A 12,950-nucleotide genomic window follows, 5' to 3' on the forward strand; every position below is an offset into this window, starting at 1 on the left:
CTATGCAGTATCTTGGAACTTTATAGTTCAAATAAATATTCACACCAGCTCTTTATATAAAAAACATACAAATGCTAGTCTCTGTAAGTACTGATTAAGCTTTTAAGAACTATGAGAGTTCTAATTTTGTGTGTGCAAATGTATTATTTCAGCAATTAACAACAGCTTCAAGCCATGGCAGTGTACAGCAATTTCTCCACACCAGTGCAGCAGTCTCCATGCTGCCCACTGAACAGAGGGACCACTTGTGGAGCAAGGTACTGCCAGGGCTTAGCCATGAGATCAGAAACTCCTCCTGCTCTTGCACCCATGAAAAAATGTTTGGATAGGTGTGTGCTCATTTATGATCTTTGCTTTCACCCAAACCTCATGACACTCATAATAGGTTAACACATTTACAATGTACATTGTGTATTACAACAATACATTTTGAAAAAATCATTTGTGCTGCTTATTGTTGTACCAAGGAACTAAGAAATACTGGCCTGGAGGGTGCCAGGAGTTGACCCTTTCAGTTTTCTTTGTAGTTGTTTCCTGTCATTGCTACTATTTTACACAAATGGAAATGCAATTGCATTAGCAAATCAAGATTATGACATCTTTAGAAATAAACATGTTTAAATATTTGGTAAGATTTTAAATGCAAATAATTAAGACTTTAAAAGTCTTTTTTAATCTACATACACAAATTAACTGTGGGTGTATTGGTGTTGTTTCCTGGGTAATTGTTGGAAGTGATATGTGCTCATGTAATGGAAATTTATCAGAATGCACAATCTTGTGCAGCAGCAGCTCCAGACTGTGGAACAATTTTTAGTCTGAGTTGGCACTATAATACTATGAGATGTTACTCCATAGTAACACAGTTTAACCTGGAAGAAACGCTGCTGATTGACCTGGCACTTCTGCCCCTGCTGTGCATGGATTACACCACGGAGAGCTGCAGCCTTGCCCCTTTGTTTATGTGTATAGCCCAAGTGTGGATTTCTACAAGAAGCTCAGAGAAAGCTCAGCACAGTTTTGCTGGAGCCAAGCTCCTGGAGCCAAGGCTGTGGTTCAGAAGATCTGTTCTTTTGACAATTTATTCAAAATGCATTTCCAAACCCTTAGTTTCATCAAGGGCAGTGAAATGTTAAGGCTGCCATTCAAACACTTACACCTCATAGAACAGTCCCTATAAAATTATCCACTTTTTCGACATCTATAGAATGTTTAACATCAGTGGGTTAAACCACAATTCCATTTCTTATAAGAATTTTAATAAAGCATTATTCATGGGTGTGTTTCTATGATGGTCTCAGAAAGGGAAGCCAAGGGCTGCTATTAAAAATGTAAAGCATGGTGACTGTGCTTTAATACACAATGCTTCAAGCTTCCCATGAAAATTTAATAATTTTTGATGTTTCAAAGAAACATCTGACTTAACAAGTGCTTGTGCCATTACTCACATGTATTTAAGTGTGTGACATTGTTGTCATCTCTTCTTCCGTTTCCATCCTCTGGAGAACATAGCAGAAAGAATTGGAAAATTCTCCAAAAATGTTTTCTAGTCCCTACAGGCTGAGGACAAAACAAAGATAAACACAGACTTCAAGACACAAAGTCATTCAAGAGAAGTTCTACTTTAAACCTCCTTCTATCTCTTGCTGCTTCAGTTGTCACACAGCAGCCCAAGATCTGAAGTAAATGGGAGACCTCAGACCTAAATAACGTATAAAAACTCTCAACACCCCAGAAAATGATCAGGGAACCAAGAAGCAGGTAATAGGATTGCTCTGTACATTCTGACAGTAGCCTTTTCTTGCAGGATATAAGAAAGGAGCTTTTCTAGCAGATGGAGAAAAAGAAGGGGCACAGTACAGTCTCTTGTTAAGAAACATTCTCCCAGAAAAGTAGTTCGACAGGTAGGTATGAGTTAACATAATTTACACATTTCTATAGCTTGGATAAGTGTAGGCTATTAGTGCAGGCTATGTGAGAAGAGGCTGCAGACTGAGAAAAGATGAAAGAAGATTCGAGATAAAAGACCTAGAGAATATGATGTGCAATTGACACCATTATTTCTATCACCTCTGTCCACCAGCTCTTATAGATTAGGAGTGAAACACGACCTGCATGTAAGTATGAATATATTGAAAGAGCCATAGGCAGGAACCAGAGAAGCACTGAAATTGGACAAGTATCTGAAGGACACTTCAAAGAGTTTTACTCTATCTAAAGAAGAAAATTTGGTATTTTTTAGCCTGATATTTTTCCTCTTACGGTGCATTTGGAGTATAATAAAGAACTATTTCACCTTCCTTCTGTCCACTCACTTTATGAGGAACAAAAGCAGCAAATTTGGGAGATTAACTACTATATCTTGGGTTTTATTACTCATTATAAAAAAGAAGTGAAATTCAAGATTTCATCCCTATTTCCATCAAAAATCATTACAATGTGTTATTTTATTTTCCAGTTCTCTTAGAATGACTGAATCATTCCACTGGCCAGACTGGCTTTTTTTATTCATTACCATTAATACAAGTGTGGTTGAAAGTCCTCCTTTCCAAAAGTGTATTTAGACTAACTCAAAAATAGTAACATATATCCCACTGTAATTATATTATTTCTGTGTTCCTGTACCTGTACACTGGTATGTGCAGAAACCAGGGCCCAACAGCATCAAAACTCCAAGAAGTGTTTTTTTCTCCAGCCTCTGATACATGGTGCTTATGCCCTCTGCACTTCCCTCTCCTCTTGGTGCCTTAGACCTGGCTCTGTTGGGAGCTCTTCCTTCCTCAAACAAAGCCCCAGGGGTGTGAGTAGCTGCATAACACCCTCCTTGTTTCTAAATCATTTTAAAGATCTCCAGGATCTTGTCACTGAACAGCATAGGCAGTCAGAGAAACAAAATCAAAGTCAATGTCTTCTGCCTCTACAGGAATCACTAAGCTATAGCTTTTGAAGATATTACTTTGTTTTCAGGAATACTTTTAAAAACTTTTTCATTAGGTGTTCTGATTTTTTTTCCCTGCATACTACAATATTTAAAGGACGTTAAAACTTTTATAACAGTTGGTGTCTCACATCAAGGCAAAAGTAATATACTTTCAGCTGTCTTGCTTTGCATGAAGATTTTAAAGAAGCTTTATTTTCTGCAAACAATAACTGACAACTCAAGACAAAATCACTATGAGTGATTTTTTACCAAAGAGTAAACAGGTTTCTTTCTTTTGTTTTGTCATTCTTTTTTCTATCAGCATGATTTGTCCTTCTCACTTGGGTAGCTTCCAAAGCTGTGATTTTACATTCCCCTATGTACGTACTAAGAAATCCACAGTTGAAATCGATAAAGTAATTCAGTTTGGAAAGGATCTCTGGAAGTTATCCCATCCAACCCCACTAACACCAAGGACAACTTCAAAGTTAGATCAAGTTGTTCAGGGCCTTGTTTGATTATCTCCCTGGAAGGAGATGCCACAGCATCATCTTGTGTCAGTGCTGGACTGTCCTCACCATGAAAAATCCTTCCCATTACGACTGGTTGGCATTGTCCTTGCCCCTGTTGGCCTTATTCCTTTTGCTGTGCATCTCTAGAAGATTCTGGCTCTACCTTTGCTATTCCCTCCCATTAGGAAATTGAAGTCAGCAATTAGATGTCCTCCTCCCTGGCCTTCTCTTCCCAAGACTGAGCAGGAGCAGGTCTCAGCTCCTGCTACAGCATCCTCCAGCTCCCTTATCACCTCCATCCTTTTGGCCAGAGCGGATCCAGTGTCTCAACATGTCTTGTACTGCAGGTCAAAAAGGCCCCTACTCATACTCCAGATGTGAGTGAAAATTAGATTTGCCTCTGTTTCTTATTATTCAGCTGTGTTTAGCAGTAAGCAGGCACATCATTTACAGTTTTCCCTAAGTATCTGCAAGCCACGAGGAATTCTTCCCAGTTCTGTGGCTGGGTTGTTTTTAGGGAAAGGCCTCAAACAAGATGAGTTGCATACACTTTGGAGTAAGAGTAGCAGTAGTTTTCTGCAACTATGTCAAGAATCAAATAATAATCTTGTCCCCTAGTCAAATCTATCCAAAGTAGTATATGTAAAGCAGTATATGTTATTTAGGAAAACCATAGGTAATGAAGGAAAAAACTGCCTCTCTAAGATGAGACACTAATCTACCCTTTCTCTCTGTTCTACCAGAAGTTAAAGGGACCTTGCAGCAAATCTGTTTCCACAGCAGGCATTCCATCAAACTTGTGCATTACATATCTGAAGGTGCTTATGAGGATCACCAAATACAACTGGGGCTCAGAGCTGAGAGGACACCCCTAGTTTGTATTCTGTTTACAAACTCTTCTTTGAGTACAGATTGATTTTAAAGAAATGAGAAAAAGCCCAAATGAAAAATAGCAATGATTTCAAGCTGGATCAATTGAAAGTAAAGGTTGAAAAATTCCTTTACCAGTCTGTTCACACATTTGTTGTCTGAAACTGCTCTCAAAGGAAAGGGTCAAATAAATAACTTTCTACCATAGATTCAGGATTCCTATACAAAAAATAATTAGTACAAGAAACAGGGACAGAAATGTTGGTCACAGAGGGTCAAATATATCCCTGTTCTAATTCTAGTGGAACTATAACCTTGAATTAGATCCACAGAATAAAAATTTGTACAGATGTTTCAGTAATAATTCGATAGAAAATTTCATGAAAGAATAGTTATTCAATAAACATCAAGTGCAAGTGGTAACAACAGGGTTCAAACTGCCTCAAAGGATCTTCTGCAAAATATATAAAACTATGCTAAGTCCCTGCTCAGAAGTATATTCCCATATCTAGATTCAGGAAATGAAAATCAAACTTCTCTGTTTAGTCTGTTAAATAGCTTTTCACCCTTTGAGGCTCTCAGGAGCTTTTGTTACATGGATCTCTCTGCACCTCTGGAAGTGAACGTGCAAAACAATTACATGAACATGGCCCAGATCAGCTAATCTGGTGCTCTGTAATGCTTTCAGCTCCAAGCACTAATTGTTCAATGTTGTCTTCTCCAGAATATATTCACAAACAATTCCCTCGAGCCTGGAATTCCTTGCTAATTACCCCAATGATATCCATTCCTGCTCTCCTATCATCTAGTTCTGTGATTCACCTCTATTACTCCTGCATGGCCAGTCTTTGCTGAAGACTGCTACCCTCTTGATCTAATCCAGATCCCACCCTCTCCTTCCCCAGGAGTCCATATCACCATAATCTTTATTCCAGAAAGTAATAAGTCTGATGGGGGGGAAGGAAAAAAGCAGATCCTTGCAACAGAATTGTAGGCTGCCAAATATGTGCCAGAATGCATGAGTTGTGTTCCACAAGAGTCGGGTGTGAGGGCAAGGTGACCCAGTTACTCCAGGGAATATTTTACCAAGTTGCTGGGGCATTCATAGGTGCAGTCACAACCTCAATCATTTATATAATTCAAACACAACCCTTCAACCTAAATAATGTTTTCTTGTGGAACACTAACAGGAGAGTATCATCTGTCCTAGGGGTAAAATGAAGCAAGTATGAAGTTCATACCACACACTCTGGCTGATTTATACCTCTGATCTGGACCATGGCTCTTGGTCTGGGTGAATCTGCAGCACTGAGGAAAGGCAGCAATGATCACCTGATCAACTCTGCAGAAAGATGTGTTGATCATTTCGTGATGCCCTTGCAATAGGCAAGTGTGACTGTAACTATGGCAAGCTCTTACGACACAGTGCCTTTCAGAAAAGCACTGCTGATGTCTAGGCTGGTATATTTAAGAACAAGATTGACTGCAGGCTATTTATAAGTACTCGTGCTTGTGCACACTAAAACTGAGAGTTTAAACTAAGAAAATGCTCTGACTTAATATCATTTGTTTTTCCTTCAACAGAAGATTGACCAACCCCTCAGAAATTCCCAATAATGAGACAGAGGAAAAAGAAAAACAAAAAACAAGAACACAAAAATTTACCTAAAACAAAATTTAAATTTTTGAACTTGCTTTCTGTCTTAGAGAGATTTTAAGATGAGCAATTGTTTTTCCTGATTAACAGATGCCTTAATAGATAAAATCTTTTAATATATCAGATGGTGGGAAATGGTCTGGCAATAGTTCATTTTAATCCTGACTTGAAGCTTTATTTATTGGTGATGCACTAAAGTAACAGTTGTCTAAACTCAAGCACAAAAGAGTGATGGAAAATGCACAAGATTTTCAAACCAGAACATCAGAGAGATCTTTGAAAAAAGAAGAAAAATTTGAATAGCAATAGCTAAAAATTCTTCTGACGAGTGGAGCTTTCTTCAGTAAAGATTCAACTTAACTCGGTCTTGTGATATTTAATCTCCCTGTGTGTATTTTTTTCAGCTTTCTTGACCTCTACTTTGCAGGAAATCTGTATGGCCTGAGGTTGACTCCAGAATACACTGCTGTACATAACATTTTATTAATATGACAATAGTTGCTTCTTTTATTAGGCTGTGAAAAAAATCCTGGGTGTTTATTAGAAGTTGTCACAAGCTGAGTGGCATGGTTTGGAGGAAGGCAAAAGGAAAAAGTATCATAAAAACAACAAAATGCTTGGAAATCTCAGTGGACTTGGAGCAGTAATGAAAAGATCAGCTACTTACTAAACTGTTTCCACCATTTACTGCCAGTTTTGATCGTTGTACTTTAATTTTTATAGCGAAAAAACTGTGAATTAGACCACCAGTCTGACTGTGGTTTTTAAAGCACACTACTGCAGCTCAAGATTGCTTACTAAACTGTTAAAATCACTGATACAACTTTTCAGTGTTTGGAACATTGTTGTTATCATTCACAGCATTCTAAAATGAAAACAGGAGGTGTTCTAGAGGCAGCCTGTCAGTAGGGGCTGAGTGATTCAAATAATACGAAGTTTCCATCTTAAACATGCTTCTAAAATACTGGATGAGGTCTTAATCCCAGTGTTACCAGGCAACATGTTTACAAAATCGAATGTAATTTTTATTCTCTGTGAATGTTGTGAATATTCTAAACTCCTGATTGTTTCTCTCTTCCATTATTTGCTCACTGTAATTACACTCTTATGTTTGTGCTCCACACAGTTTAACAAGTTTATTTCTGTCAAGAGTTTCCTTTAGGACAAAGTTGAATCTACAATGAGAATTAAAGTATTTGAATAATTGCCTGGAAAGACTGGGTGATAAATTAGCCCACTGATCCCATTTGGTGCCAATACCAACAGCTTAAAAAGAATCCAAATCACATCACATTTTTAAAATTTTTATTTATAGAGGCCCCAGTCCCAAGAAAGGCAAAACCCACCTGGTCGAGTTGATGTGTATACACTGCATAAACAAAGAGCCTCTTATACAAGGCTTTTCTTTCTTTTTTTTTATTTTAAATGCCCTTCACAGATGAGGGATGAGTAGCAGAGGAGGTTACATGTGTTTCCCACTACAATACAAGACACTGGTGAAAATTATAGAGACTGAATGTAGACAATGCCCTGAATTTCAGAGCTGGATAAATACTTCGCTTTAATTTTTACTTTTTTTTTTCTTGAAAAGACCATGTTTATGCCAACCAAAGGTACAGTTTAGCTGACCCAAAATTGTTTCAAATTTTTAAAAAGTATTTCATAATTGAAATCAAGAGTTACACTGTTGGATAATTTTTCCCCAGCCTACAAATAAACTGAGAAATAAATAACCACCAAGTTTTCCCCAGCTTCAGTTTACTACATTAGCCACAAGCCTGGTCTTACTCTCTTGTTCAATAAGCACTTGTATCTCTAATTTTACTTTGGCCTGGCATACCAATATGCCTGATTTGGCTTATTTTTGAGAAAAATCTTCCCTTTAAATGTGGGGTTTTTAAAAAATCAGTCAACCCTGCACATATGTGATGGTTCACAGCTTTTGTGGTTCTCTTTGAGAATGTATCAGACTGGAATAGTCCATGCAATATTCACTCTTTGTTCCCATTGTTCCTTTCAAACATGTCATGCCAATGAGAATAGTTTATTATTGATGCTGGCCCATTAAGGAGTCTGTTTGAAGCTCCCACTGACAGTGGTATATTGAGGCCATGGAAAAAATGACAAAATACATTTTCCTGTATTTGAGCTGCAGACAATATACATTTTCTAAGCATCAGACAATAAACCCTCAGACCTCTGTGCTTTGCTTTCTATATCCCAAACCTGCAGTCAGTGTATGAAAAAGTAATGCTTAGTTAATAATGAAGGCTTAAGGCACCAGTCAGAAGAAGATTGAATGACTACAGTGCAATATAATTTTTAATCAGCTGGGGAGGTTAATCAAAGTATTTGATTTGTGCATCTGCTCCTGTCCATGGAAACTTCACAGCATCCTATGCCTGAATTTCATTTTGCTGCCTTAATTTTTATTGAAGGTAATGTAAGTACAGTAGATACAACTTGACACATCATTTTTTCCTTCTGTTTCAGTCATGAATATATATTATAAACCTTTAGACTGAAATATGGGACTTCTATTTACTTGTAAGGGGCATGGACCTCTGCCATTTAAATAATGAAATTGTGAAATTCAAACAAATTGAACTGGAATTCCATTTGACTGCACTAAATCCAAACTTTTTTAAAATTTGTTTTCACAAAAACCACTGACAATCTTTCCTCTTTTTTTCTCCTGTTGCTGCCAATTTAATCACACAACCTATGTGCTTAGAAAACAAAGAATAACCAAAAATACCTCACAGTTCTTCAAAAAATATGAATAGCCTATTTTTAAAGCACAGAAATCACAGCAAAAATTACAGATGTCTCATCTCTTTTATGCTTAAGTGAAAATAAAAAATGATGTTGCAATTATGACTTTATACTTTAACTATGAAACAAAAGTGAGTAGGCTTTAAAAAAATAAACCCCCTGAGTTATTAGTCTGTGAATTGCCTGCTGAGCACAGGCAGTAATGTTTTCTAATGTGTGTGTCTGTACCAATATAATAACAGCACCTCGCTTCAGATCTACTGGATACTAATTACAGATTTACCTGATAGACTGGAATGGCTCCCAAGGAGCTCTTGCACTCTACTTAGCAAGTAAGTGATTCTTCTAAAAGCTGCATGAGGATTTGTATTGATAAATAATCTCATCTGGATCCCATTTGGTAATACATCTTCTTTAACCAAAAGTTTTGAGGAGGTTCAGCTGCCTCTGCAGAGATGGCAGGGCCCTGACAAGGGCTCAGAGCTCCAGACACTGGGTTTACCTTGAATCCAGGAGGTCCATTTGCATAGAGGAGAGATTGAAGTAGCTCCTCAGTTGTCAGCTATGTCTTCTTTAACACTGAGAAAAGCAAGAATTCTCCATTTCATGCACTATGAGAAATAGGATAAATCCATTAAAATTATGAAACAGATTATTAAAAAAAAACAACCAAAAAAACCCCCTCATTCTTCAAACAACACGGGATTAAACTGTGGGCCTCATGACCACAAGAAATTGTGGAATTAGGTTCAAAACAGATGAGCATAGAGAATGCAGCTAACACACCTCTAATGGAGTTCAGGTACAACCTTACACTCAGGAGTGATCTAAAGCTCTCATTTTTTGAAAGGAGGAGGATGAGTTGATGGAATAATTGTCCTAAATACTCTTGGTACTCACCATCCATCTCTCAGCTGCTTGGAGAGCCCAGGCTGGTGCAGAGCCCACAGGGTTGTGCTGCCTCCCCTGCACAGCACAAAGGCTCCCCAGCATCGCTGTGGGAAACTGCAACTCCATGGGAGCAAACGTCAGGGTGGGAGCTGCAATCACTGTTTACACAAACTTGAAAAGCCTTAAGAGAATCACTAAAAAAGACAATTTTTAATGAACACTCTCTGAAGAGGTGATTAATTTGTTCATGAGCTGTTACTAAAAATGTAATCAGTGAAGTGTGAAAAAGGTTTTATACTCAATGTAATTGCTTGCCTATAATGTAATAGTAATAATGAAAACACCTACGGTAAAGGCTTGTTAATTCAGTGTGGGATATATGATCCTGTTTGCAGTTTAAAGCACAAGAACTAGGCACTTGCTTACATTCAGTACATCTTTTTGAATGCAAAAGCTTAATCAATTGTTCCCATCCCTTCTGGAAAATCAACACTTACAGTTCCTCTTATGAATCATCCTTCTCCTTGTCTATCATTTAAAACAAATATGTTTTGCTGTTCTTTGATTGTTCTTGTCTATCAGGTGTTCACTTCTGGAAAAAAAAATGCATATCACTAATGACAATAAGTAGTTTCATAATTTCTGGCTTATGTATCCTCGGCAAAGAAAGGAAAATTACACCAAAACAAATAAAAATGTAATATAAAATATATTACAGTTTATAAATAATTTGTTCAGATTACATCGTGGACAAATTATTGTAATTTTCCTAGGTTGTACGAGACCTTGCTCCACAGAAAAATCTGATATTCCCTTTCACATCATTTACATTGCATCCAACATAGTAACAAAAGCCATTGTCCTCTTCTGAATCTGAATTAAAATCACCAGATCCTGGGAGGAGAAAATATAAGAATAACTAAAAAAATTCTTAAAGTGTGAAAAAAAAAATTATAAGTATATGGCACTTCTCACTTTTTATGAAGTAGAGTGTTTTCCTGATATGTTACTCAGGGAAAAAAAAAATCACAATTGCCTAATTATCTATAATTCATCACTACAGATCAGATTCAAAATGCTAAAGAGGATCTTATGCCTCCACCTGGAGATTTATTCAACAGAATTAATGTGAAAATGAGGTAGCATTCAACATCAGTAATTATAGGTCTGCTCACTCATTTCCCCAGATCCTTCTGGGATCTGCTGCAATCATTTTTCACTTTTGTTTTAAAATTGCAAAGTAAAATGTGCTAATAAACATGTGACAATGAAGTGAGCCCAGACATAAGGTCATAAATGAGACAATCTTTGAATGGAGAAAGGAAAGGCAAGAAATAGCCATTGCTGCTAGGAAGAATTCCCAGGGAGTATAGAGTAAGTCTAAAAGATCCAGTGGGAATTAAGATTTATCAAGTCATAATCACTTCCCCTGTGGCAAGAATGACAGTTCTACATAGTAATTTTCTTAGAAGTCTGTATTTTGTACTTATCCTCTGGTTTGCTACTTATTTTGTAGAAGGAATAGATCTGTAGTTTGCTAAGCTTTCAAGGTTCAGCTCTTTCTAATTTTCTCACAAATAATCACACCAAAAATATCTCAAGAAATTATTAATAGGAAGTTCCAGTTTTTCTTATTGCTGACTTTATCTAATTACTGGATGTAGTTTACACCCAGATATCCATACATGCATAGAAAAGCCTTACACCTCCCCTCAGAAAAAAATAAAGTTACAGTAACTCCTGCAGTCAGATTGAACATAATAGGATTATCTTTTCAATCTATTCACTGAGTGCCTCCATGCAGGCTCCTTCAAATCAATAGCTATACTTACAAAAGAACTGGGAAATGCATTGTAATTAAGAAAAAAGAAAAATATCTTAAAAATACTATGCTTTTGAAGTTTATTTTCAGTAAACAAAGTCTTCCCTTATTCTGGGAAAAAAAAAACAAACCAACAACAAAAAAACCCAAACACATTATATTTTAATGCTACAGAAGCTTAAAAAAATGGGATTTTCTAAGGAATCCAAGGAGATCAGGCACCTACTCCCTGAAGCTCTTTTGAAAATTGTAGCATTTATCTTCAGAAGTGCTCCAGTGCCAGCTGGAGAGAGGCTGGCTGAGAGGATCCATCAGGATTTCACAACCCCCAAGTCATGTAAATTGTATCACCCTCTTGACTCGCTGGAGCTTTTAAGCGACAGAGCAACATTTGTGCCGCAGCAATCACCAGCGAGCCCCAGCCTGCCCTGAGTGATGGGGGCAGAGCAAAGCACATTCTGAGCTTAGGAAGGGGAGGCAAACAGAGCAGGGTGCCCAGGGAAGGGAAACAGAGCAGGGTGCCCAGGAGGGGCAAACAGAGCAGGGTGCACAGGGGGGCAAACAGAGCAGGGTGCCCAGGGAAGGGAAACAGAGCAGGGTGCCCAGGAGGGGCAAACAGAGCAGGGTGCACAGGGAAGGGAAACAGAGCAGGGTGCACAGGGGGGCAAACAGAGCAGGGTGCACAGGGGGGCAAACAGAGCAGGGTGCTCAGGGAAGGCAAACAGAACAGGTTGCACAGGGGAGCAAACAGAGCAGGATGCACAGGGAGGGCAAACAGAACAGGGTGCCCAGGGAAGGCAAACAGAGCAGGGTGCCCGGCTCTCCATCCCGAGCAGGAGAGCCAAGGCTGGCCCTGGAGCTGGGCGCTGGCCCCGAGCCCCTGCGCAGGGAAACCAAGGACATAAAAACTGAGACGGGCCCTGTGCTGGCTTCTGCCGAGCTCAGAGGATTCACCACGAGGCTTAACCATGTTCTCCTGAGACCTGACACCAGATAGCACCAAGGACAGATTTACCTCAACCCCTGCCAGCCTGGGCATCCCTGCTGGGAAAGCCACTGGAAACTGCGAGTGGCAGCTGCTGGACACTGATGGAGGGGGCTGAGGAAGCTGGAGACAAGGCAGTCTTACTTTTTATTGTACCTTGCAATGGTAATGCTGTGTTAACAGAAAACAGGGCCGAGGTTGGGACTTTGAGGCAGCACACAGTTGTTTAGTACTGCTGGGGAAAATCTGTCCCAACCATGTTGGTTCACATCCACTGAAAGATGGGATGCAGAAATGAAAGCAGCAGCCCAGACAGCTGGGAGGGAAAACAAGCAAGAGGAAAATCATAAACCATGATCGCTGAGAGACTCTTCTGCCTAAATCTTATTCCTAATGATGAGCTGATTGCAGTTCTTTCCTGATGGCATTCCTACTGCACCAGAAGTCAGAAGTAAATGTTCTGGTTTTTCCTTAGACATTTGAACCAAATGCATTTAACAGAACCACTTGCTTAGACA

General features: G+C 38.6%; 1 long non-coding RNA gene across 1 annotated transcript; it reads right to left on the minus strand.

Annotated features, from left to right (window-relative positions):
- Nucleotides 1–1,454: 1,454 nt before the first annotated feature.
- On the minus strand, nt 1,455–10,549 carry LOC148221912 (uncharacterized). The gene is made up of 3 exons (XR_015807142.1): nt 9,635–10,549; nt 9,237–9,345; nt 1,455–1,560 (listed from the first exon to the last, which is right to left on the minus strand). It is a non-coding gene; the product is annotated as an uncharacterized LOC148221912 (long non-coding RNA).
- Between the last annotated feature and the right edge of the window lie 2,401 nt (nt 10,550–12,950).

The sequence above is a fragment of the Sturnus vulgaris genome, chromosome 16, assembly GCF_052056855.1.
Source record: "Sturnus vulgaris isolate bStuVul1 chromosome 16, bStuVul1.hap1, whole genome shotgun sequence".
NCBI lineage: Eukaryota > Metazoa > Chordata > Aves > Passeriformes > Sturnidae > Sturnus > Sturnus vulgaris.